This window comes from Pogona vitticeps, chromosome 5, assembly GCF_051106095.1.
Source record: "Pogona vitticeps strain Pit_001003342236 chromosome 5, PviZW2.1, whole genome shotgun sequence".
Lineage (NCBI taxonomy): Eukaryota > Metazoa > Chordata > Lepidosauria > Squamata > Agamidae > Pogona > Pogona vitticeps.
Genome location: NC_135787.1, coordinates 101,746,014 through 101,773,743, shown reverse-complemented (window position 1 = coordinate 101,773,743; position 27,730 = coordinate 101,746,014). Strand labels below are relative to the sequence as shown.

At 40.5% G+C, this 27,730-nt stretch overlaps 1 long non-coding RNA gene across 5 annotated transcripts in view; it reads left to right on the top strand.

Annotated features, from left to right (window-relative positions):
• Window positions 1-27,730, top strand: part of LOC144589476 (uncharacterized) — a 57,007-nt gene that overhangs the window by 12,071 nt on the left and 17,206 nt on the right. For 2 of the 5 annotated variants that reach the window (XR_013545610.1, XR_013545608.1), the window contains exon 3: window positions 2,107-2,413. The exons of 2 other annotated variants lie outside the window; for them this stretch is intronic. This is a non-coding gene — a long non-coding RNA (uncharacterized LOC144589476). Of the gene's footprint in view, window positions 1-1,745; window positions 1,928-2,106; window positions 2,414-27,730 lie in introns of those variants that run through there. One more of the 5 variants, XR_013545611.1, reaches the window with a different exon arrangement.

Here is a 27,730-nt window from a genome sequence, read left to right as displayed (position 1 = left end):
TTTATTATTTACTAGAGAAAAAAAAGATACTTGTCAGGTCAAAAGAATTACCGTATTTTTCTGTGTATAAAACAACACATTTTCCTAAATAATTAGACAAAAAATTGAGGGTCGTTTTATACACGGAAGGCAATCATTTTTCCCTGCCTTTTGTGAAGCCATGGGGCTTAGCAAAAAGGAAGGAAAGGCTCTCTTCGGGTAAAGCAGCGATGAAAGGGTTGCACGATCTCAGCCCTTTGATCCTGAAGCCCTTTCCTGGCTGCTTTACCCACTTCCTAAGCCCTGCAGGGCTTAGGAAGTGGGTAAAGCAGCCAAGAAAGGGCTTCAGGATCAAAGGGCTGCAATATTGCAGCCCTTTCATCACTGCGTTACCCAAAGGGAGCCTTCCCTTCCTTTTTGCTAAGCCCCGTGGCGTCACAAAATGAAGGGGAAAACAGCGATCAAATTTTCTAATTTGGGGTTAGAAAAGGGGGGGTTGTCTTATACATTGGGTCATCTTATAAACGGAAAAATGTGGTAGGTGTTTGCAGGCCCATAATAAAGGGATCCCTGAAAAAGCAGGAAGTCTCAATATACTTTGCTCACAGAGATGAACTGCTGCCACTCTTGGGATCTCTGTCATTCTGGATTAGGCTCTTGGAGATTAGTAACATTTCCTCACTGCAACACTGATCCCAGTATGCTGGCTAGATGGCCATCCAACATTTTGCTAAGAGCTTGGAACGGCATTTTTTGCAGCTCCAGCAGTCATGTTGATTAGGGGAGTCTCAGGATTAGTGCAGAGGCATTCTTCAGTCTCGAGAGATTATGGTAACATGCTCTGAATCGAGGAGTGTCCTCTCCAGAGCATGAAGCCCAGGTAAAGTAATATGGAGGATAGGCTGTTACCCAAGCAGCAGATCCCCCCACTCCACATTGCTGAAATGGTCCAATGGAAAGGCAAGAGCCAATACAACTGGTTCCAGCAACGTCACAGGAGTTGGCAGAACGACATGAACTGCCTTTGGGATTCCAGCTCCGGATTTTGCCTCCAGGTTAACTCCTGAAGCCTTTTCCATGAGTGCATACAGTCACAAGGCAGTGGAGGTTTGAAATCGGAGTTTTCCTTCTCCTAAATGGGCTGTCTTCCATGGCTGACAAGCCCGACCTAGCCGGCCTACTCTTTAATAGTGCGGAAGTATGATCTGACCCTTAAAACTTTCCTGCCTCCCAAGTGTATGCAAATCAAATTGGCTTTCCTATTTACCATATTATGGCCAGGGATAGAATCAGAGGAAAGAGCAGGACACGCTTTAGAGGCCATGCAGTGGTGGTGGTGGTGGGGACAAAAAAAAGCCCAGAAAAAAACTCCTCAGCAAAATGTCCATGCAAACATACCTGGCCTTCACCCTCAGCCCAGCTTCCTAGGGAAAAGGGCAGTCTCAGGATTATACTCCACAGAAATACTGTAACTCTTCCAAGCTTTACCCGTGCTTGTGTGATCTGGTGCTACAATATTTTTGTTTGTTTGTTTGTTACCTGTCAGGAAGATAAGGAATATAAAAGTTGTTAAGTTGCTTGTTTACATTTTGTAATGTGGGCTCTGGTCAAAATAGGCTCCTTCAAAATAAAGAGGCTATTATCTCGAAACAGAAAATACACCTAAGGGGAAAAAACTCAGGGGATTAACTGAAGGATATTTAGAAGTCCCTTGAGAATTTTTGCTCCTTCCAGCATAACTGTTTGTTTTCTGTGAAATTCCTCAGGTGGAAAACTCTGACAGAAACATCCATGTTTAAGTTTAAGAAATATTGCATATGGCGACTCACATCTTATCAATTTTTGTAAGGAGAAACCCACCCTACCCCTGTATTTTCTTTACATTTTTGTATTTCATCAGGACTTTTTGTTCCTGCATTTAAATTAATATACTTTTTACCACTTCCCCCTAATATGCACATTTATTTACACTGCTTGTCTAATGCGCACATTTCCGTATGTACACATTTTGCCAAATTAAGAGATTTCTCCCACTTCTTATTTTTCAGTTGCACAACTTTTAGCTATTCACATTGTAAGTTCTGTACATTGTTTTTCATGCCCTTTTTTATCTGAAATATCATATAGGTCACACAGATGCATGGGAAAGTGAGTTTTTTTTTCTTTTTTGCTGTTGCGGCTGCCGCCATTGTTGCAGTGAACCTCAAGAGGTGTGAACACTACTTTCATCAAGACCAGACCTGGGCAAAGTGCGGCCAGAGGGCCACATACAGCCCACAAGCCACTCCTGTCTGGCCCGCGGACAGTTTTGAACATCAAAACCATTTATAGCTTTTTGTCTAAAGTTGATCAGTTGCTTATCTTTAACATACCGCAAAAAAACTCTTCAGTATTTGTGAAGATTAACAAGTTTAAAATAAAAACAATCATAACATCACTGTTTCATTTTATTTTTAAGTAAAGTTGGTTTGGCGCCTGAACACAGTTCAAATTTTTCATGTGGCCCCCTATAGAAATTAATTGCCCATCCCTGATCAAGACTGTTGCATGTAGCTTGATCTTTTCCCATCCATGTCATCAACTGACAATTGCATTCATGCTTTTTGTGGTCCCAGATGGTGTAATTTTTGGAATTGAACCAATTTCTGCTTCCCTTGAAATTCTAGACATATTTCATCTGAGGTGGAACCTTGAAATTCATTTTGGAACTGTTTGACAGAGATGCTTATTTTTCTGTTAACAGAGCTTGAGAATAGACAGAACGGGGTTGAGTAATAAATTTTTATGATACTGTTATCTGGATGTTTCTGTATAACACTTGCACCTTCATAGTTTTGGAGAAATGGTTTTTTAATTTTTTCATACCATACATACCATTGGGGAATGTATGACACTGGTTGGCTTATATACAACTTTTTGAAACTTGAGTAACAATGAATTATTCACTGTCTCTATAGTAATACATTTTCTTCTGTAGCTGCCAAACTTCCAGTGCTAGAGAGAAGCAACAGTAGTAGAAGTGGTTATGAGATTTGAAGGTGGTGTGTAAACATATAAAGTAACTTTTATACCATCATTTAGGCCATTTGGCTCAGCTGTGTCTTCTCAGTCTTACCACGGTTCTCTGAGGACTCAGGCAAAGGGGTTAAAAATATTTCCTTTGCCTAGAGTTGCTGGAAATTTGACTTTGACAATTGTACATAAAAATCATTTGTTGTATTGATTTATTTAAAACTTTGTACATTGTTTTCCTCATTTCATCCACACAGGAATTCTGTTAGGTACGTTAGGGCAAAAAGCAAGTCTAGAAATAATTACTGTTGAAAAAGCAGGGAGAAAATTCTGTCATGCCTCTCTCATTGCCTCCACAGGGAAGCGGTTGTCTGAAGAGAAAAATGTCTGCTATATCTGGAGTCTCTCCATGTAATTGAGAATAATGATATGGAGAGGCTCCACATATAGCAGGCTGCTTCCTCTTCAAAGTGTCTTTCTTCACAGGAAGGCAGAGACAGGCAGGTGGCAGAGCTAGAACTCTCTTCCTACCTATTATTTCAAAATAACCCTTTTTGAAGGCCTGAACAGGGCTAAAATTACTGACCAAAGTCACCTAGCAATTCCGTGTTTCAATTGGCCCTCCCAGGTCTGAAACTTCAGCAAAAAAACACTGGCCAAAATCCTGTTGCTTAGTGTAATCAGTTGTACTAGAGTAGGCCCATTGAATCAGTGGAGATTTGTTGAGTCAACTCCTGTGTACCATTGGTTCTAATAAGCCTACTCTAGTTCCACTTTGCTGCACTAAAGAAGATCAGAAATACTTTGAAACATTAATCGACTCACCAAATCCCCACTGATTCTTTGGACATATTCTGCTATGCTGAGTAACAGGGTTTCAGTCTTTGCTCTGACTGGCACTGCCATGAAGTCTCTGATTTCTACCCTACATATGTGAATGGTGAACCAGGAAGTTCCTAATTCAGATTTGACCACAGCCGTGACTTTTTTAGTTGCCCTTAAGCAAGCCATTATTCAAAAAGGCTTAGTTCTGCTTTTGAAATACAGTGATAAGAATATCGTCCTACTTTAAATGACTGGTGTAAGAACATATGAGCTGTACTCTGTGTAACAGATGCAGAGTGCTTGGACACTCAGCAGATAACTAGGAAGACAGCTGCAGCAATTGGGTGTTTCTTTAAAAATTTTATTTGTTTGTTTATTTTAGTTAGATTTCTATTCTGCCCATCTAGTAATAAGGCACTACTCTGTGCGGCAAAGAACAAGTTAATAAGAATAATAATACAAAATCTCTCAAGCTTCACAAGCCTTGAAATTTGGATTGTGGTGATTTGTTTTATAATCCCTCATAGTTTGACTTATATATCCTTCAATAAAAGAATTTATTTGATTTAAGTTCAGTCTAAAAGGCAGGGCATCTGCTTCCTCCTGTGAGATGGCTAGTAATTACTGCTTTCTATAGAAAGACAGTTAAAAATGGACCATTTTTCCTGCCTGTATGTATGGAGATAATTACAAACACGAGGCAACACCAGCTAGGCTGGACCTCTCTGCCTGCCCTAGAGACCATGAATCTTCCAGGCCAGTATTTTTGCAGGTGATCACAATTTAGGTGAGGTTCTAGCAGCTGGGACTCCCAAAAGGGAGAAAGAAGGAAAGAAAGGAAAAAATAGCGGTACATTCATTTTCCTATGTGTCTGACTTATTTATTTTCAATGCTTTCACCCTTTTCTATCACAATAAATAATTTATTGTTGATTATCCAACTGAGACTGAATCCTAAAAATTATTAATGCCTGGCATTGTGAACTATGGATGAGATAGTGAGGAATGGTGATAAGTAAACTACCACCAGAATCCTGCTGCTGTTCAATAAATTGCGTAACTTGCTCTGACTAATTGACAAAGTGTGTTGTACAGTTGGAGTTGTGACCATGTATACAACTGAGATTTGTTTCGCTACCTTGTCAGTGAGCTGCAGTAGGATTCAGGCCAACAGCTCACAAGTCGGAAATGTTCAATATGCGTGGCAACCTCACACCCAAAAAGGGCCAAATATTATAATAACTCTAAATTCATTGCATAAATTTTCCATGTACATGAAGTGATGCTCAATATTTCACTACATTTTTGATATATATGGAGTGAAGTATAACTGACCTTGAAGTTGGATGCAAAATATGAAGATGCACTAGAGATCAGATCAGAAATATATATCAGCTAGTGGAATGTAGCAAAAAGTTTAAGAAGGTAAGTCTGTGACTTGTAGATTACAGTACAGTCTTTGATTGTGTGGATCAAGAAAAGCTGGAGATTGTTCTAAGAGAAGTGGTTGTACCACAGTTTTTGATTGGCCTAATTCATAATAGTTCACTTGCACTTTATTAGCCAACTAGTTATTTTGCATGAACATCAAACACACAAAGAATGAGAAAAGATAATGAAACAATAGTTAAGCAGTGCATAAGAGGTTATAAATATTTTGAGCATGTTAAAATGCTCCAACACATAATTAATTGAATAACTATTGATTAAAATAGTTTTAAAAGTATTAGCACCAAAGAGAATAGAAATGTTCTTCGTCTGTAAATTTACCATATTTAGCAACCCTAAATGCTGTGTAATTATCATGTTCCTCCCAGAATAAATATACTGTAATTTTATTTAGGAAAATATTGTTTCCAGCATGAGTAAACAAGGGCTCAAGAAACTGGGTTCTTAAGTCAAGATATAATGGGTGCTGTAAGAAGTGAGTCAAGACCCATACCTTTGGCAACTGGCAGGGTGATATATTTTCATGTCTGGTTGACTCCTATATCATCCTGTAACTTCTATTAGCCACAGGGTATTTAGTCTGCATCTAATCAGAAAGCTATATGGGCTAATGAGAACCAGATATGGTGACAGATTCCAGGGAAATGGGGAGTAAAGTTTTTAGGCAGTCTATTACAACGCAGTTAGCCTTGTATGTCAAGGTAGCATGATAATCAATATCAATTATGCAACTCATGATTTCTCAACAAGCCCTCTGGTAGCCTTTTTTTTAGTCAAACAGCAAACTAATCTCCCCACTCCCCCATTCTGAAAATTTCAGCATTTGTTGATAGTCCAGAATTTATATTCTCAGATGCCACTGAGAATATTCTCTTGAGCCAATGGTACATAATTGCTGCCTAGGTTTAAGTTTGTTGCAGAGTTTTGAATTTTTGGTTGAAATTCCTTTTTACTACAGAAATCCCCAGAGGAGAATAGTTTTGAATTCCCCACATAGTCCACACATAGTCTCAATAACTCATTCTGAGACATTTGTACAAGAAAGAATAAAAATATTTATTTACTTACTATTGTGAAGAGATCAACAGCAAACAAAACAACTCTGCTTGCAACAGACTAAAGAGAGGGAAATAAACACTCAGTAGAGAGGCGGGTCTCTCTTTGAATTTAGAGGTGGGAGGGAATGATTGGTTAGTGCTGGATAGATTGACAGAAATGTCCCCTGCATTCATGCATGGAAGTGGCATAGTCAGTGACAAACTTTCCAGTCTGCCTTGTAAATGAAATACTGTACCAAAAGTTAACCTTATTGTTATGCCCTAGAGGCAATGCTGACTGTCCAAAGTATCAGGATTGTTTGATTGTCTCCTTCGTTGTGCTTCTTGAAATTAAAAAAAAAGTTAGCAATATAGAGGTTATTGGAAAGTAACAAACAAGTGCCTCTATATATCTTGGACTCAGGAAAGTATGTCTCAGTGTGGTTAGCTGGTCAGAGGACAACAAGCAGTCCAAATCTTTGAAGTTTGTTTGTCCAGTTGATGCATAGTAACCACAAGACTGGAAGGTAGATGAAGAGTACCCTGCCATAACTTGACCTCCTAGGGCAGTCCATCTGGTATACTACTGATTGGTGATGAGATGTTGGGTAAGAGTCTATTTTAAAGAGTGATATCACTTCAGGAAGTGCTGATTGCTATGTAGTCCACTATAGTATATACGCTTCCAAGTGGTTTACAGAAGTGTACACATTGTATCCTCTGAATAAGAGCTATTTAGGAGGGCTTGGTCTGCTTGAAGGATCAAATAGGCACCCCTATTTTTTGTTTCTTTACATGATTAGATTGAAGGCTACAGAGGTTTGAGTATCAGTTGAAGGGATATCGACCTTGATTTACAGAGGGGATAAAAGCAGTGCCTTCTTACCCTCCCAGGTTTAATATCTGATGGTCAGGGTTGGAGGTTTTAGAATTCAAAATTGTCTCTTCAGAGATAAGACGAACAAGCATTTCCCCATGAGTACGCTGGGAAGGGTTGTGCACTAATATCATTATTGATGTCTGTTAGTTTTTAAACAAAGACAAAAACCGCAACAAAATAAATCCATGAATGCTTATATGAAAATATCAATGCAAGAGTAGGCGATACCTTTTAAAATATAACTGTCTTTATGATGCCAAGACATTTTTGTCTTAGATTTTTTAAAATACTATTTTTGTTTTTTGTCTGAGATGCTTCCGCAGACTAACGTGGCTGCCTCTTTGAAAATTACAACTATATAAAAGTAATATGTTCTTTAAAGATTCATGGTCAAAGAACAGATCTGAAGGATGTGTTTTGAAAATCCATCTGATTCTTGCACTAAATTTACCTAAATAACACCTAGCTGCAAAATAATTGTTGACTTAAGCCTGGTGAATCAAATATCTTTAGATGTGGAACCATAGTTGGCAGCTGTTCTTAACTCTCTCTTTTTGGCACAACCATAAACATTATATGAAATAAATATAGCCTGAATCAGAACCATATAAGGTTCATAATGAGTCTTATAAGATGGTGCGTGTAGAATTGTTAGTCTGCGGACCCTTCAAATGTGCCAGGGGCCCCTAGGAGACCATATTCCCCCCCCCCTTGAGAATGCAGCCAGGAAATAGTTTGTAGAAAATAGTTGGGTAACATTAGGATTTCAAGTTATAACCTTGAATCAACAAATAATTCACATTATACTACTCCAACTTTAGCTGTCCCATTTGATAATGGTGATATTTCAAAAGCCACTTGGTTTGGGACCAGGATTACATTGCCCTTGGATATGGGATTCTTTTGTCTGATCAATTAATCCCCTGTTACGCTATCTTTACTTGAAAAGGCCAATGTACATATAGGAAGGGGATCTGGCATTGATTTGTTACTCTGGAGATGTTTTGACAAAAGATCTCTTAAGAGATATGATAAGGCAATCTGAAGTAGAAAATAATTTATCGTTCGTATACCCCAAATGCTTAGATCAGGGTTTCCAAACTTTTTTAGAGTGAGGGCCACAACAAAATGTCCGCAGTCCCACACATACTCCCACCTGCCTGCCTGTACACACGCATGCCCTCCTGCACACGTGCACGGCAGGCTGTATATGGCCCATGGGCCATAGTTTGGAGACCCCTGTCATAGATGTTTATCATTGTCTTTTAATTGGCAGGCATTGTTTTGCCGTTGTGTCAGGAGTAGAGTCTGGTCCTGAAGTTTGCATCTTGTAGCATTTCTTATAGGGGGTATAGAAGCCCAGGTTCCTTCCTCTATGTTGGGCAGGCACGAGGTATTACTTTCAGGCATTAGAATAGAATACAAGCTTTTCTTTTGGAAACGGAGAAGCAGAAACATGACCATTTCTGAGCAAAGAATAATTGATTTCGGATTAGTTTAAGTTCAGGAATGACAGTTACAGTCACTGGTCACTGGTCTTTAAATTTTTTGTTGTTGTCTGTGGGTGGCTTTGTTGTTTAGTCGTTAAGTCGTGTCCGACTCTTCATGCCCCATGGACCAGAGCACATCAGGCCCTCCTGTCTTCCACTGCCTCCCGGAGTTGGCTCAAATTCATGTTGGTCGCTTCAGTGACACTGTCCAGCCATCTCGTCCTCTGTCATCCCCCTTTCCTCTCGCCATCACACTTTCCCAACACCAGGGTCTTTTCCAGGGAGTCTTCTCTTCTGTGGGTGGCACCGGGACATAATTGCCATTCATTTCTTTCTGCCAAGAACAGTATGTATGCTCAAGTTTACAGGATAAGGACAAATAAGATTAAAGAGAAATTCAAAGAATGTCTGTAATAAGACAGCAATCATAATTGACTCAGCTGTGGGAGTCATTTCTGGAGACAAAAGTTATTTTCAGATTGCAGTTCCACAGCTTATAACAAAACAAGGCAAAAGCAAAACTAAATTAAAATAGAGTAGTCAAATAATAAAAACTCACCCTCTTTGTCATGCAGGACTAATCTTTATTAGGGATGTGGACTTGAAGAAAAGCCAAAGAAACTGATAGGACATAGTAAGTTATATTCCAACTTTAAGCTTAATCAGTTGTACACAGTAAACCTGACGGCTTGAAACTTTTTGTAGGCTGCACAGTTAGATATTTAAAACCTTGAAAGGCTACCACACCAGAGTCTTCATGTTTTCAGCAGATAAGAGGATCCAAATAGGAGGAAAGTTCAAGAGATAAGAAAATAGCTGCCTTTGAGCCTGCTATAATAATTAAAATAATTTCCAGGAAGAATGATATAAAATGATCTACTATGCTGCACCATCTTCCCATTTCATCCATTCTAGACAAAAAGCTATTTGTAGGACAGAATATGGAGAGGTGGAAGGGTTTCCACTAACATGAGAAGGATTGATTCAATAAAGGAAGCCACCGCCTTTAGTATGTAGAACATGGATAGAACTGCTAGTGCTAGTGTATTTTGATGGTTATTAATTCATAAGGTTGCATATAAGTCAGAGTCAACTTGACAGCATATAACAACACCAATAAATAACTCTTCAAGGGCCACGTTACTGTAAATACTATTAGATTTTTCTCATGATCATTTAAGTAATTATGGTGGTTGTGATCATGAATATTCACCCTTAGTAAGGGAAAATCTTGAGTAAGCCATACTTTGGGTTGCTCTTTCAGATGAGGCTATTGTTATGCAGTCACCCTGCCTGATCCGGTTAATTTTTTCCTATTCTTAAATTGTTCTCATTCTGAAAACAAGCTATCATTCTTTAAATGGAGGATGACGTTTTCTATCATGTGATAAATCAAAAAGTTCAAAAAAAGAAAGAAAATAAGGAAAGTGAATCAAAACAAAACAAAAACACTGGGGAGTAGGAAGCACAGCTAGGGGGGGTGCAACCTTCAGGGCTACATACATGTGTCATATTTTTAGAAATTACTGTACATTGGCTACATTGTTCTCTTGAGAGAACAGTGGCTAGTCTAAGGGAACCTAGAAAGATCATAGCTGCGATAGAACTAGAAACTTCCTGGCTCACAGTTCATGTACTGTATGTCACCAGTAAGATAGAAGATAGAGGTTTCATGGCAGTGGCTGTCAGTGTCAATGGCTGATATCCTGTTGCTGAGCAAAGTAAACTACACTAGAGTAGGCCCATTGAATCAATTAGGATTTGGTGAGGCAACTCTTCCATAAATTCCATTGATCCAAGCAGACCTACTCTGACTTGTTCTATCACAAGTCACATTTAGATTAGCTCCATTCCTGTCAATGGAACTTATGGAAGAGGTGACTGCTACATTCCCATTGATTAAATGGGCCGTATCTAGTGCAATTTACTGTACTAATCAACAAGATTTTGGCCAGTGTATGATTATTCAAAGTGCTTTGTTAATTAAAATATATTTTAGGAATGGTGGTAATACTGATTTTTTTAGGGTATTCATTCATGGTCTGTAATGTTCTTGGGGGCAGTTATGTCACAGCTGTGGGATCCTACTTGATGAGCTAAATTTGTTTACATTGGATAAATCTTGGAAACATTGTGATTTTCCCTTTTGGAATGGTTTTCCATTTCTAGATCTAGATTTAGCCACCCACAAATTTTATTGTGAAACTGTAGGGTTAAGGCTGAAATTTTGATCTTTGATTTCATGTTGAAATCTTGCCCTGCTATTAAGCTCTGTAGAGAACTTTGGATTGAACAGTATCTACTACAGTAACCTCCCTCATAGAGTTCTTGCCAGTTCTTCTTCTTCTCTATAAATGTTGTATATGAGGTGTAAAGATAATAATGCACATGTACAATCAGTGGTGAGCTTTGAGGCTTGAGTATAATGTTGATTATTAATAAACAAAAGGATTTGCATATGTATTGGGATTTAGGGTAGACTGAACGCTGCCTATATAACTTCAAAGTGAAGGTTTAAATGATATTTCATGCAATTTTATCAAAATGTGTTGAGAAGAATGTTGGCTGGCATAATAGTTAGGACAGTAAATGTGGCTTGTTATTTTTTTCTCATGCTTTCTACAAGCAGCACATTTGGATTTACTGCAAGAGGCAATGATCTGATTCAACAAAAGAAAAGAAGGGCAGGAGCAGAAAATTCTTTCCCAAGCCGTCCGGGTCGTCTTGGAGGCAAGAGAAATGCCTCCCAAACTCTTAGGACTCAAATACTTCTGCTTAACGATTGCTTTTTATACCTGACCTGTGGCTGCTTTGTGGTTCAGTTGATTTATGGTGGCTTTGAGTAATTGTGGGGAGTCAGTTTATAAGAAGACTCCTCTGGCTTAGGCAGACCAAGAACGCTGAGGATTATGTTGCTTATATTACGATTATCTAGGTCAGTGGTGTGCTCTCAGACATTATTCTTAGAGATCCTGAGGTTTCTTGGAATTTTAATAGGGCTCCTTTCTTTGATTATAGTATCAGTATTGACAGGCAATCTGAAAAGCAGCTTGCTTGCCATTACTGATCTCTTCTGGCTGCAGTAGGTAAAGAGGATATATAGTGTGCTCACTCTTAATTTGTGTGAGGCAACAGAAACAAACAAGGTTTGGCTCCCCCCCCCCCATCTGTACTGAAACTTAAAGTCAGACTGTGTCAAGTTCTCATCTTCACAGTTAGAAGCTTTCTTAACAGGTGAAAGGCATTTGATTTTCTTCAGCTCTGCAAATTGCAATGAGCTTCCCTTGCTAGGTAATCCCAGGTTTAGTTTGTGATTTTTTTTTTGTAAAAACATGGCTCCTTTGAAGGAATGGATGTCTGAAGGGGTAGCATTTTACCAGCTCTAATGAAACTGGCTTCTCTTATAGTTTGGTCAGAAATCATCATCATATCATCTTAAAACTGCAGAGGTGGAAGGGATCTTATGGATCATTGAGTATAGCCCTGTCAAGGAGGCACAGTGGGGAATTGAACTCCCAACCTCTGGCTTGCTAAACCACTGAGCTAACCAGCAGTTCCATTGTGAGAAACCAGTTTGATGAGTTCCTTCATGTTACTGAATGCTAAATCAGTGCTTCCACGAAAAAAATTTTCTCGCACATATAAAACTAGTGTGTCATGAAAAGCTAGAACCATGTCCCAAGACATACTGTTTGCATGTTCGTCTGTTTTGTACAAAGGAGCTTTCTACTTTGTAAGGCTGTATTAACAATCTGAAGTCATACAGTCCCTATAAAAGTATATATAATCTATAAGAATGTGGGACCAAGAATTATGCATCCAGTGCCTGAATCAGCACAGGGCAAATGTTGGGATGCTAGTGTCTAGATACATCTCACAACAACAGTGCCAGTATGCTGGCGGCCACAATAATGCAAATCTTTTTTCCCCCAGTCATCTTGCCTTTGAGATACAGCTATTCTAAGGATATTGTTGTGGAGAATAAAGGTGGTGCTTCATTACTTTTCTTGGAGTCCCATTGCTTGGCACCACTGCCTATACCAATTCGAACCTGTTGGCCCTTGTAATTTCTTTCTTGGCTGGGCAGGCAGGATGGCACAGGCCTTATGTGAGGTGGTAAGCAATGGCGAGAGTAGCTAGCATGTTGGGGGAGATAGAGCTTCTTCAGCCACTCTTGCCAAGCATTGTAGTTTAAGGGAAGTCCCAGATTCGAAGCACTGCAGGTGATGAATTCTCCTTATTTTATTATTTATTTATTTTTATTTTTATTTTTGCTACCTGACCCTTGCAATCTCATTTCCTTAAAATATCTATTATTACCTACTGAGGGGCTTGGAGGTCTAGGCTACACTGTACACTGTACACTACAGTACACTGTTTTGTTGGTCACCCCTGCTGCCCGGTAGATCTGGGTGGGATTCTGATGCTTACTGGGAGAGGTACCCCATGCAAGACCCAAGAAAGCCAACTTGCCCATAGTCCCACAAAACTTGGAACTGGCTGTACAACATGAACGGCTTTACTTACAGTTTCCATGGCAGCCAAACAAGGCTCCCAGGAGATAAGATAGATCTGAGTCAATAGAGGAAAGAAATCTGAAAAATACAAAGGCCTACATTAAGTTATGCTGTGTTCACAGGCAATTTCTGAAATGGGATTTGGGGTGGGACAGCTATTCTAGCCATTTTTTCTCAAAGACCTGCCTGCATTTGCTGTGGTCTGATTTTCATATAGAGAACCAGCTTCATACCATTTACTTAATAGTCATATTGCTAAGAAATAAAGTACTTAATTGTGGTTGGGTTGTACCTGTTGCTTTTGACAGGGCCACTCAATAGTGCTTTAACGGTCCTGTAATGATGCTTCCAATACTGTTGTTATATAAATTGGAACAGGTGGTTGCCAAATGTACTGATCTTCCTTTTTGTTATATGCTATCCTGGGAATAGTAAAAACAAAACTGTAATGAAACATCTGTCACCGGCTGGCCTTGAGAAACCTCCCCATTTTAACCATAAAACCATCAACTAAATTAATCAGACCCAAAGCATTGTAGCAAGGAGTGTGAGATCTGCCCAATATTAATTCTTCAAGAACATTACACATTTTTTTCCTGGTATGCATGCACAATTTTTTTGCATGTAAAGCAAGCTGTCCTGCAGTGCTTTGCTTGCATCTCCCATTTAATTATGTCTTGACCGAACCTCTTCCGCTTGATAGAGGAAAAGGGCATCTGGGGCAATCTCTCTCTTTTACCTTGCTCTTGTTCTCTGCTTTCAGTTGTTACTGTCAATCCTAGTGAAGCAATAGAAAAGAAGAAAACTTTGAGAAATGCACTCTTTCCACCCCCACATACTCATATTACAGTATATTGCTATAGCGATGTTTCACTTCAGTTAGAAACAAGTATTAAAGATAGTCCATGACAGAAAATTCTTAATGTGAGCACCTGAGGGCCACAGGATAAACTTCTATCATTTTAAGGATTTGCAAGTTCACTTGCCTTGTTTGGTGATTGGTCTTCATGGCTTAAATGTGGGATTCCTCTGAAGTCTCTGATGTGACAAACACCAAGCAACTACTTTAGTTGCCTTTCTAAAACATTAATATGCTTTCAGCTCTGAATACCAGCTCTTTCTGAATGTCCCTTTCTAGCCTAAGACTTCTGGTATAGGACACAGTGGTTGTGCTCTTTGGTTTGTGTCTCTGTGTTTTATTTCCCACTCCTACAGTTCTCTGAGGACAGTTCCCCAGGCAGAATTCTGGGAGTTTAAGTCCGCATACACACTCCTACAGACACTGATATTTTGCCCACCTGAAGAAGGGCTTCCTGTTGCTTAATGTGGGGGAATTGCAGTCTCATGCTGAATTAAACTGTATAGAGGGTAACTTCCAAAGGACTATCGTTCCTATGAAGTACTATGGCAGCTGCTGCTTTATTTATTTATTTATTTATTTATTTATTTATTTATTTATTTATTTATTTATTTATTTTAGGGCCACGGTAAAGCAAGTTTGCTCAACTCGGTGCAGCATGTCCTTTGTGAGTGTGACATTGTAACGACTGTGTAAGACATTATGACAACTAGGAAACATATTACAGCAGGCTTGTCCAACCTGCGGCCCGAGGGCCACATGCGGCCCAGGTCAGCTCATAATACGGCCCAGTGCAATTTTTTATTTTTAAAGAAATTCCAAAGTTTCAAGTTACAGTGCTGGCGCTTGCGGCCAGAATGTGGCCGGGGCATGTCACAACAGTAGAGGGGGGGAGAGGGAAGGAAGGAAGGAGTGGGAGGGGAGGGGACAGGGGGGCTGCATGACTGCATTGCGCCATCCCCGTCAATAGGTGGACCCCCTCCAGGCCCCATAAAGCCACCAGAGTTGAAGCTGGCAGCCTCTGCTGTCTGAGATCGCAGCTGCCGGTAAGCGCACTTGGAGTGGGGCTGCGGAGGACAGCTAGGGCTGCCCCCCCCATGTGGCCCAAACCAAATGTATGTGCGGCCCAAACCAAATTTTCATCTTCTAATGTGGCCCAGGGAAGGTGAAAGGTTGGACACCCCTGCATTACAGTATTCAGGTGAGCAGAATGTACTGTAGGTGTCTATTGCAGTGTGTCTGTGGGGAATTCTTCCTGGAGAATCCTTAAGGTATTCTAGAAGCTGGAGTTTAAAAACAACTAACATAGCTATCATGTGCCATGAGGTAGGGAAGAAATGTAACAAGGGAAGCATTTCTAGTCATGGGTTATAGCAATTTACATGCATGCTGTTTTTGTCCCCAGCCTACAGGGTTCCCAAAGAGAAGTGCCAACAATACAGAGTTAGAGTTCCAAATGATCTGGAATCTGCACCTATTGCCTCACAGAGGCAGTGTGGATTTGCTTTTCTGGACAGCTAAAAATGTTCTGGTTTATTTACTTAAAATAGCTCTTGGTCCACTGGTTGTGGATTGCTGATTCAGGAGTCAGTTTAACGCTCCAGCAGAGTTGTTGTGGGGGTAGAGAATGGGAAGAAAGATAAGAAAAACTAACAATAATAGTCTGGAGTTAGATGTAGATGAGGTCACTGACGAATGTGATGAATGCTAATATTATGTGACTGCTTATGATCACATCTTCCCATTGGGAGAACCAGTGGTTCAGCCCTGCCATGCTAAGGGGGGATGCAGTTTGTTGAATCCTAACCGTAAGGTAGGTTAAATCATATTTGGCAGTAGGCCAAGCTGCTTCAGGGCTCAAAGTACCAAATAGATGAATTTATTTCAGAGTTTTTAAGATGGGGAAGTTCTATATTTATGCTGGGTCTACATTCCTGAAACAAAAGCTTCACACATTAGCTGCATGTTGATTTAATAAGCTCAACATTCCTGTTAGCTCTTTGAATGCATGGAGTGAATGTATTTACACCATCTTGACCAGAGCTCCAAGTAGAATTTTTAATGAAGAGATATTCCAGTGAATTTGGAGGGATTCTCGTCATGCATAAATCCATATTTTGGATGCTTCAGAATAGAAGGAAATGCAGGATTAGCTATCGTGAACATCTCAGGGGAATATTTTGAATTTTCTCTGGGCTCCAGCATCTGAGCAATTTCTAGTGGTCTTTAAAATGAGGATGGCTCTAATCCTGTCATTATTTGGCTAACAGCTTGTATGGGTTTTCTGCTAAAATAGCCCATACAGTTCTCCTAATTCATCGACAGTCCACAAAGGAGAAAGGGTTATGCCCATGCCATGCTCCCTGTGCAGGTATTAGCCACATTAATGGCCCTGTGTCTGTACAATACCTGTGTATTGTTCCTCCATGCAGTGGGAAATCCTGAGTATTCTGGGATTTCCCTCCATGTGAACAATCCAGTTAATTGTTCACATACATGTAAGACTGTGTATCTGTATGTCATACATTGGATGTGCAAAGGATGAGATGCTCCTCGCCCCATATGTTCTAGAATATGACTGTGCACATTTCATTCTTGGGTCATACTGCTTTATCTCCCATTTATAATGTTAATTTCATGGCCTCTGCTATTGCCCTCTGATGTTCCATCAACTTCCAACAGTGTGATGCAGCAGGGAAGTACTGGTACCATTTTAACATACATTGGTCTACTCTCACCTGGGATACTGTGTCCAGTTCTGGGCTCTGCAGTTTAAAAATTATATTGAAAAGCTGCAGTGTGTCTGCAAGAGGGGAACAAAGATGGTAAGCAATGTGGAAACTAAGCCTTCTAAAAAATAGTTGAGAAAGTTGTAGTCCCCCCCCCTCCCAAGTAACTTTTCCCATTTCTACTCTTTTCTGTAATATTTTTCCCCACCATTTCCTCTTTTCTTCTCTGAACTGTTCTCCAGTTGCTCCTCATTTTCTAAATGGTACAGAATTCCTTTTCCTTTTCCTTCTTGCTGTCATAGGTAGTCATAGGACAAGCAACGACTCTGTTGCAAGGACTGAAGCAGGGCATTCCCTTCCTCCTCAGGTGTAATGAGGAAGTTAAAGTGAAAAGAAGATAAAGGGTGGCAGTGTTTGAATGTGTGGTGACTAATCAGGAAGCATTTCATGTAGTAAACAAACGGAATAGTCACTAAACACTAAGCCATTTCTCCTTGCCCGAGGAGCCAGTTTGCTTGTTCACACATTACTTTTTAATTTTTTTAAATTTAATTTTATTGAAACATTGTTGCTACTAGGGACTTCAGAGATATTGGGGTAGTGACAGACAGCTCAAAGAAAATGTCAGCTCTGTTTGTAGATGTGGTCAAGAAAAAACAGAGAACTGTAATACAGACTGTCATAAAACTATAAACGTACAGCCATGAAACATTCCATACTAACTGTGAAATAAAAATTATGTATGTTGATAATCATTTATTGATTCAGTAGTTGAAACAATATTAAAGTATAGCCAGAATCCAAATGAATATTTATGCCTGAGTAAGTGTAGCAGTGTAAGTTGGAATAGCAAATAACCATTAATCAACGAGTCCTTGATTGAATTCCCTATGTGCTAGATTGTGCAACTGGCACACTAGTAAGAATTCAATCAGAGACTTATTAGTAGGTATTTGCCACTTCTGAGTTATGCCTTTGCACTTACGTAAGCATAAATATTCAGTTGGATTCCAGCCTGTAACTGAATAGGATGAAATCAGAATAGAATTGTATTGGCGCACTAACATCCTAGTCGAGCTAAATCCAACATGAGTTCTGTTTAGAGGTCCTACATAGAGTAGACTGAAGGATGTGAATGGAACTCTTTATTCACAGATGTTAGTGTCTGTGTGTCCCACCAGACCCCTTGCTGATGGAGCTGGGGTTCCCTGTTAATAACTCTATGGGCACCAGCTCAGCTTCTTGACTCCTGTCAGTTTTTATTACAGCAGCAGTTCCCTCTGCCCTTTCCCTCACAATCCCATAGAGCTGAATTACACCCTCTAAACTACTGGTCAGCTTGGGGGCCCAGTTGGTTTCACTGGAATTCCCCCAGAGTTCAGGTTTGGAAAGCAGGAAGGAGGAGATGGCTTTGGTCCAGCCCACATCTCTTTAGAGCTGGCATGTAGAAGTGATCACAAGAACTCATTCTCTGCAGCTTGTCTCTCCTGGTCCCTTCTCTCATTTGCCCCTCCAGAGCTGTGGTGGGATCCGGGCTAACATAGGCTTACCAAAGCATGTGGCTGGAATTGCCAGTGCCTAGCTGCTGTCACAAGTCAATAAACCTGGCAAGGGTTGACAGCTTCTGCAATCCTCCCACATACCCTCTTCTTCCAAGATAGGTGGCAACCAAGGCACCCTGTAACTTTCTGTTCCGCTAGGCGGGCCTCCTCCTCCTCTCTCTCTCTCTCTCTCACACACACACACACACACAACTTTGCCCCTGCGTGTGTGTGCGACTCCGTCCCTCCACGCGCAGGGTTCCATTGCGATCGGAACCTAACGTGATCGCTGCATGGAGGAAGATAGCTGTGCGCAGGAAGGCAGAGGCATGCACAAGCCCAGCTTAGAGGGAACCTCGGTGGCAGCCCCTTGCCTTCCTAGTTCTGCTATTCCCCCCCCTTGACTCTGCCTTTCTCTGTCTCTCATCAGGATGCTGTCCCTCCTGTACCTGCAGGGACTCCCTCCAGCCAGCCTGATCCTGAGACAACTCACCTTCCTTATGGCTGCTTGATACTTGTGTGCTGCAGTCAGATGGCTCACTAGGGATGTGCACTTGCACCCTCTCACAGTGTCAATAATTTGTTGAGACCTCTCTTGGTAAAGGTAACGGTTCCTCTTGACATTTAGTCCAGTCGTGTCCAACTCTAGGGTGCAGTGCTCATCCCTGTCTCTAAGCCGTAGAGCCAGCGTTTTGTCCATAGACAGTTTCCATGGTCACGTGGCCAGCGCGACGAGACACGGAATGCTGTTACCTTCCCACCGAGGTGGTACCTATTTATCTACTCGCATTTACATGCTTTCGACCTGCTAGGTTGGCGGGAGCTGGGACAAGTGACGGGAGCTCACTCCGTCGCGTGGATTCGATCTTACGACGGTTGGCCTTCTGACCTTGCAGCATAGAGGCTTCTGTGGTTTAACCCGCAGCACCACCACATCCCAGGAGACTTCTCTAGATAGGACTAATATTGGATATAACCCAGTATCTTGACCAATTACTTTTTTGCATTATTCTATTGTAGTTCTTTATAATTATATTTAATATAATAATGAACTTTCTCAGGGTGCTGGCCAGATAACTATAGAGATAAATGATACCCAGTGTGGTTTAGTGCAGGGGTCCCCAACCCCCGGTCTACAACCTGGCAGCCATCTGTGGCCTAGTCAGGACCAGGCCGCCGACACAGATCTCCTGCCCCCCGTGAGCACCCCCCGTGAGCGCCACTGCACACATGCATGCAAGTATGCTCCGCCCTCTGAGTGTACCATGCGCATGCACACAAGTGCACTCCACCCCCCTGCGGACGCGCCACACACACACGAGTGCTACGCCCCCCACGTGAGCATGCCAGACCTCCCCAACCAGTCCACAGTTGGGAAAAGGTTGTGGACCACTAGTTTAGTGAATAGAGTAAAACACTAGGGCTTAGGAGGCCTGGGTTGGAATCTCCACTTAGCTTTGGAAACTCACTAGAGGTGTGGATTTGGTAAAACCACTCTTTAAATATCTCATTTACCTTGAAAGCCTGTGAATCAGTTCTGACCTGAAGGCACATAACATAGGGATAGATGGTAGTTTTCATGCATAGGTGACCCTGCAAAAATCACTCAGATGTCTTGTGAGTGTGTCACCCTAAGAGAGTAGCTGAACACCATTGCTTTCAAAGTGCCCTCACCTTTAAAAAAATTGCTTGCATTTGAAAAACTGAACATTCATCTGGATGGAGCATTAGTTCCCTGGTGATGCACTAATGATGTAATCATTTTCCCACCCTCCAGATGATGCAAGCCTCAAATCAGTTACCACCAATAACAAACAGTGACAAAAAGCCACCTTTCTGTCATCTTTAAAATCATCTTCAGCTGATGCTTTTTCTTCTTTTTCCTCCCTCCCTCCTCTTTTTTTTCTTTGTACCTAGATGGAATTTGGTTAACAAGAGTTTCTTGGGTCAGAAGGTTTCAGGTTTTTCATGTCAATTTACAGACAAACGTCCCCAAAATCCAACACAGGAGATAATTTTTAGAAGGGATCCCTCAGTGTTTTCCAAAGACTGTATGAAAGGCCACTGATTTCCAAAGGAGATTAGGAGTGGAGTGAACCTGTGTGGAAATGGACTCAGCTTGGAAGCGTGCAGTGTTACTGCTAATCTACAAAATGTGCACACTTCAAAGCATCAAACACTTGCTTATCAGCAGCAGCAAGAATAATGTGAATCTTGGAAGATTTTGATAAGGGGCATTTCCCATATTCATTGCCATGTAGTGCAATTGTGTAATGCTACCTTGGAAAGTGGATTCTTAATACTCTTGAAATTCAGAATGTTCCCCAGAAAATTTATGCTCAGAGGAAAGCCTGTACCTTTGGGTTCTTTTGAAAATCTTGTCATATTTTGCCTTTGGGTTTTAGGCAGAATCTCAGTAGCTGCTTCTGCTGCACCCTCTGCTTCAACTTGTGTTTGAAGTACAGTATTTCTATTTTCTGATGCACAGTTGGGTACTCCCCAAGTGAATCAGTCCTGCCTTTTTTTCCATTAGTTCATATTTATTTATCGCAGCTATAGGCAAAGTATCCTTTGCATTTAACTGAGTTACATAGGAGCGGGGAGGACTTCACAGACCTATCAAAAGAATTATTTACTATACAGAGCTCAAAGAAACATTGCCAGTATGGCATATTTTGTAGTGTTTTTTTGCTACTGCATAGCTAGGACTGATTCTCATGAAACCAATAATCTGAATTTCTCCAGGCAATGAAAATAGTATATTGTAGAGATGATACTAAGGTCACCAGAAGGTCAAATGTGGCATCACGTCCTTTCCTTTTGACTCTTTGTGCTATCTATGTATGTCTTGGTCCCAGGATATACTCCCTGCCCCTCTGTTTTCGGCATCGACTAGTTTCTCCCAGGCCATGACACAAACAAAGGGCTCTGTAGTTCAGGCTGGGGAGTACCAGCCTGAACCCTCCAATCTCATTTGCTTTCAAAAGCTAACTAGGATCAGGTAGGAAATACTGGCATATCAGATCAAACAAAAAGGAAAATGAGACAAAAACCTTGTGGCATTGTAACGATTAACTGCTATATTTTAATTAGAGCTGTCATGGATCAAGTCCACTTCCTCAGTCGGATTTGCTTTTTGAAGACAGGAAACCCTAGGTACAGTGGGGTCTTGACTTAAGAACGACTTGAGTTAAGAACATTTTGACTTAAGAACCGCTCTCATAGGAAAATATTGACTTGACTTAAGTACTTAGATTTGAGTTAAGAACTGGAAAAAACCCACGTGGGAGGCAGGGAAAGTGCAAAATGTGAACTTTCAGTTAACTGTTGGCCAGTGAAAAGGGTGCCTGTCTGCTTCCTCACTCCTCCCAGTGTTTAGAGAGTGGATTGGGAGTCTTCAGACTGCCTGGTACTGCCTGGACTGTATTTTCCCTGCCTTCCCTGAACCTTTCTTGACCTAAGAAAAAAAGAAACAAAATATCCCCCTCTAGTGGTCGAAGGCGGAATAGCAGCTTCCCATTAGTTTCTATGGACAGAAAAGAGCAGATACAGATCAAATGGTTTTCAATGCATTCCTATGGGAAATGCAGATTTGACTTGAGAACTTTTTGACTTGAGAACCGCCTTCCAATACGGATTAAGTTCTTAAGTCAAGACCCCTCTGTACTGTGTTGGGCCAGGGCTATATATAACTCTTGGGCTCCTACTCCAGTCTCCAGCATCTTCAGGTGGGACTAAGAAAGAATTCTGCCTAAAAGCCTGGAGAGCTGTTGGATAGGGCTAGTGGACTTACTCAATGGAAGTTGGCTTCTTGTCTTCCTAACCCCTTACATAGATCAGTCAGAACTCTCCTCCTCTTCCCAAATGAACATCATTTCTCAAAAAAGAGAGATGAAGCTGTGTTTTATGACATTTGCTTCTCTGCAAAACAAAAGTTACAGGAGCCCTCTCCTCCTTTGTAGTGGGTAGCGGCCTATCTCATCTGATCCCAGGTTCTCCAAGTTCCTGTCCTATCTCCTAATAAACTATTTTCATCCAAGAAGAGGTGACACATGCAGCATCTCCCAACGTATATTAGCATGGATTTTTAAGTATTTGCCCAACAACATGTGAGTGGGCTTTTATTTTAAATTTTTTTCATATGGAAAAAGAGAGTGAGATTATTAGATATTGTTTAAAACTGTAAAAAAAAGAGCACATTAAAATAAAATTATTATTTTTAAAAATCAAATGGTCTGGTTTTGTGATATTTTATTTTGATTTTAGTCCCTCCAGGTGGTCAATAGTTTCACCACCCAGTTATAACTAGTTAATTTGAACTCAATTTTATCATCTTTAATTTTATCATCTCCAATTTTCACCCCCTCTTTGTTGTGTAATGCATTTATTAGCACTTGATGGGAACACTTTGTCATTTACAAATTCAATGATACATATTCTGTGAAGGATCAGATTTAATTGGAAGAGGTGGAGACAAGCTGTGAAGTGTCCAAACAATGGCCTCCATCATGCAGATCTGATAATTAGTAAAAAATGTGTAGGCACATTGCAAAATAGGGTGGAAATCACATGAGATGAAATATCCTGGCTTACTGGAAACAGGCCTGCAAGTATAAACCTCATGCAGCAGCCATATATAAGATCTTTAGTTCATAAAGTTAATTTTTCACATCAGGCTCAATATTATTAATTCAAACCAGGGTCACAACTTGTACAGTGATGGGAAGAGAGTGTGTGTTTCTTGATAACCACTAGTTAATATTGTCTTTTATTGAAAATTAAACCACTGGATTAGATATACCACAATCAAGTGCCTGCTGGAGTAAGGCAATTTTATTTATTTATTTGTTTATTTGTTTGTTTGTTTATACCCCACCCATCTAGACCAAAGGCAACTCTTTGGAACACAGATCCCCCCCTCCCTCGTGCAGTCTGGGAAAGAGAGAGTTAGATGCTTTGATGGCCATGCATTTGAGTCACTCATCTGTCGGTAGTACCATAGGTCATCAGGGACTCTTGATGCATCCTTCTTCAGTTGGAAGATACCACTGCTGCTCTTCAAGCAAGGGAATGGGCTAGAGTTCTCTAACAGAGAATTCTAAGCATCTAAGGAAACCCAGATTTTGTAGGAAGGAACCATGATTGACAAAGTGATCTCAGACTGTTATTAACTATATAATGCACACCTACTTGATGGAACTTTAGCTCTCCAGGGAACATAGAGTGGAATGTTCCCCTACATCAGTGTTTCTCAACTTTTTTGAGTCACCACTCTCTTTTGTAATAGTCAAGTAACCTGTGAGCCCCCTGCCATATTTGCATAAAATGCATTTGTTTAACGAGGTAAAGAAAGCACATTGAAAATATATAATTCTACAAGCTGGATTCCGAAGAGGCAGAGGAGCTAGAGACCAAATTGCTAACATGCGCTGGATTATGGAGAAATGGAACTCTCTGGCTTTTTCCATAATCCAGCGCATGTTAGCAATTTGGTCTCTAGTTCCTCTGCCTCTTCGAAATCCAGCTTGTACTTTTGGGAGTTCTCGGTCCACATACTGCTGAAGCCTCCCTTGTAGGATTTAGAGTATAACCTTGCTAGTGTGTGAAATGAGTGCAATTGTACAGTAGTTGGAGCATTATTTGGCAGTGCCCTTCTTTGGGATTGAGATGTACACTGCTCTTTTCCAATCCTCCGGCCACTGCTGAGTTTTCCAAACTTGCTTGCATATTGTGTGTAGCACGTTAAAAGCGTCATCTTTTAAGATTTTTAATAGTTCAACTGGAATGCCATCACCTCCACTGGCCTTGTTGTTAGCCAAGCTTTCTAAGGCCCACTTGACTTCACTCTCCAGGATGTCTGGCTCAACACTATCTGGGTTATCCGGGACATCCAGATCTTTCTGGTATAATTCCTCTGTGTACTCTTCTTGGTGTCTTCTGCTTCTGTGAGGTCCCTACCATTTTTGTCGTTTATCATGTCATTCCATGAAGGGGAATATTAATGTAGTAATACATAATTATGGGGGGACTGTAAATCTGCCTCTACCAGATATCGTTTGAGAGGGAAAAGGAAGTCAATACACTTAGAGTTTAATTGACTTTTTGGGTGTGGAAGTAAGCCTCCCTTCATGTCTCCTCTGCTCAAAAAATCCCTCTCAGTGAAGAGGGAAGTCAAAATAAACCACCTCCTGCAGGACCTCCTCCCTGGTTCTTCTCTCTTAACTTTCCTTCCTCCTCCATGACTCTCTGCCCAGCTCCCCTTTCCCTTCAATGCACTGCCATTGCCACTCCCAGAAGAGTGGGCTACTCAGGCGGAGTGAAAGGTGCCACTACTGTGGCAGCAACAACTTTTCAGTCTTCCCATCTTGGGCATCAGTGTTCCCAGTGTGCACCACACACTTGCCTCATTCAGACATCTTTGAGCTGGGCTAACACTCAAGTCCAAATGGCTGACATCAGTCCTCCAAAGGTGGATATAGAGAAGTGCAGAGAAATGAGTGAGAGCAGGGTTTTTTGAGGGGTTAGGAATGATGCACATGCATAAAAGGAAAATCCACCCAAAGAGGTATAGAAATAACTAAGTTGTCTGCAATTTCAGTTCAGATTAAATTTATCAGAGGATTTTTAAAATAACCTTGTGTTCACCGTATTTAATATAATAAATATAAAAATAATTGCAACTAAAAATAACTGTGGTGACAAGCCCCCCCCCCTTGCCCAGAAAACATTTCGCAATCCCCTTGGTATCTTTATGTTTTAAAGCACACATAAGCCTCTGTCAAATTACACAACTCTGTTCTGGTATTCAGTATGGAAATCCCTGGTGAAACTGATAATGGTTGATGAAGTTGGGTGCAAATAATGAAAGCTTATGCTAAATAAAACTTGTTTGCCGTTTAGGTGCTTATAAGACTCTGTAGTTTTTGCTATAACAGGCAACCATAGTTATTCTGCCCAGCGCCCAGTAGAAAATTTTGATAATTGCTGTTAGCATCAAACATTTGAAATTATAAAGCTAACTTATTGTTCAAAACCACATTATTATTTTTGATGCAGTAGATATTTATGAAAAGAACTGCCCTGTCTTTAACAAAATGTGCTTGATTATTAAGCAACTTGGTAGCAGGAGCTTAGATAACAATGTATGTTTCTATAAATAGTGTTTGGCACAAGAAGGACCCATCATGACAAGCATAATTACTAGTCGTGTATGTTTGTTTTATATTAGGGACTATTTATGTAAAAATAGGCAGAGGGCATTGTGTGCTGGTTTATCTTCAGTATGTGAAATTCAGGGAAAATACCAGCTGGCACATTAATATGGTCCAGGTGAATGGAAGCCAAGAGGGGGGAAAATGGGTGGTGAGTGTGGACAGCTTGAAGGGCATAGTCTAGGAAAACTAATGTATTTAACAGCATCCTAGGTTCTTAACTGCATAGCGGCATTTACTACTAATTCAATCTCTATATTCTGTTTAAATAAAGGTTTTAGCTATTTACAGGGATTTAGCTATTTTCTGGTATTTATTGTATTGTATTTTGTATTATTCAGTATATGTGATTTAACATGTTGTGAACAGTATGCAAATATATATATATAGTGAGGCAGTATATAAATATGTATACAAGTAGGACCCCCATGTCCTCTGGGTGTTGGTTCCGAGCCCCTGTCGATACTGAAAGCCGTGGATAATAGTGAACATGAGAGAGAGAAAGCATGGTGAAAGGGAAAGAAAAAGGAAAAAAAACCCTATTTTTACATGTATTACCAGAACCGACAACTAGAGGGTAGTAGAGAGCATGCTATGCGTTCTTCACTAATATGTATGGTACTCATAACACAGTCTCTGCCACCTTTTAGTGGCCAGTTTTGGTAATACTGTTGAACAGGTTTTTTTGGATTTTTTAAAAATATTTTCAGTCAATGGATAATACACACACACACAAACACACACACGTGTGTGTGTGTGTGTGCATGCGTGCGTGTGTGTGTGTACACCTGACAATAACTGAAAAGAACTTTTAAGGTGTGACCTATGGGATGTTCTCACCAGGGAAAGATAGCACAATCCATCATTATTATCTTTTTCGACACAAGCTTAAGAAGTTTCTCTGTTCTCAAGCATTTGATGAAATATAATCAGCTGATTTTTAAATTTTAACTTTAGTCCGGCTGATTTTCTTGGTACTTTGTTATTGATCAGTGGGGGAGCTAGATTTCTACATTACTTTTATTTCTTTATAGTTTTTTGTATTATACAGTAGTTGTAAGATGTTTAGTTTATGTATTTAGAAAAAGGCATTCAAGGAATAGAACAATAAGTAGATAAATAATCTACTATGTACTGGAAATGTAGAATTTAGCTTTCTGATATCCTCAGGTTTCTTTAATTTCCTCATTTTTGAAGAATTTTTTTTTTAATATGTGGGTCATGGTTGCTTAAATCTAGCAAGCCAGGGAACCTAATGAGCATGAGTTGCAGTGGTTTAAGGAGAAGTTTCAGTACAGTACAAAAGACTTTACCCTTGCTCAGAGAAACAAGACAGATTTTTAAAAAATGTAAAATAAGAAAAAAAATCACAGAATTATTTTTAAAAATATAATAAGGACAATTTTTCTCTGATTCTCAGTCTGCAAAATTTATATAGGCTAGAGCAGTGGTTCCCAATATTTTTTTGAGTTGTGATGCCCTTTTGCAATAGCCACGCATCCTACAACAGCCCCTCCTTATTTGTATAAACAGGCTTCGTCGTCATTCTCCCAACGTGGCAGTACCACCAATGCTGTTGCTGCTCGCCCTCCGATCATGCCCGCTGTCAACTCCAGTGCCACAACTTCAAAACTGGGAGGGGGGAACAGGCTGGGGGAGATTAAAAGTAGGGAGAAGAGAAGGCAAAAGACTTCAAAGATGGCCCAGGGGGGTGGAAGGACATTACAGTACCCAGGGAGGGGGTAAAACCTTCACGCAGAGAGGATCCCCCTCAGAAACCAGCACAAAGCTTTCTGTGCACCCGCTGCAGAAGAGACGGGCCATTTCTTTTTGCCTCCCTCTCCTTGGGGGGGGGGGGGAGAGGTTGTTGTGTGGGTTTTTTCTTTTTCTTTTTCCTCCTCTTCTTTATGCTCTATAGAAGTGATGCATCATAGTTAAAATCCCATTCTGGTGGAAGCAGCAGACCTATATCTTTACACTGTCGTTTATTTTTGTAAGTAAAACAGTCCTGGTCATCCCTTGTTAGAAAGCAGAGGCTTCTTTCTTCCCCCAAAAGGCCTGTTTCTCATATATACGTACACATAGACACTAAATAATATCCCGGTCCAAAAGGTCAAGGAAGAAATTATTTGACAAGGGCTGTAACACATATAAAGTGATCCATAACCCCACAGAAAACACTTTGTGACCCCCGGTTGGAA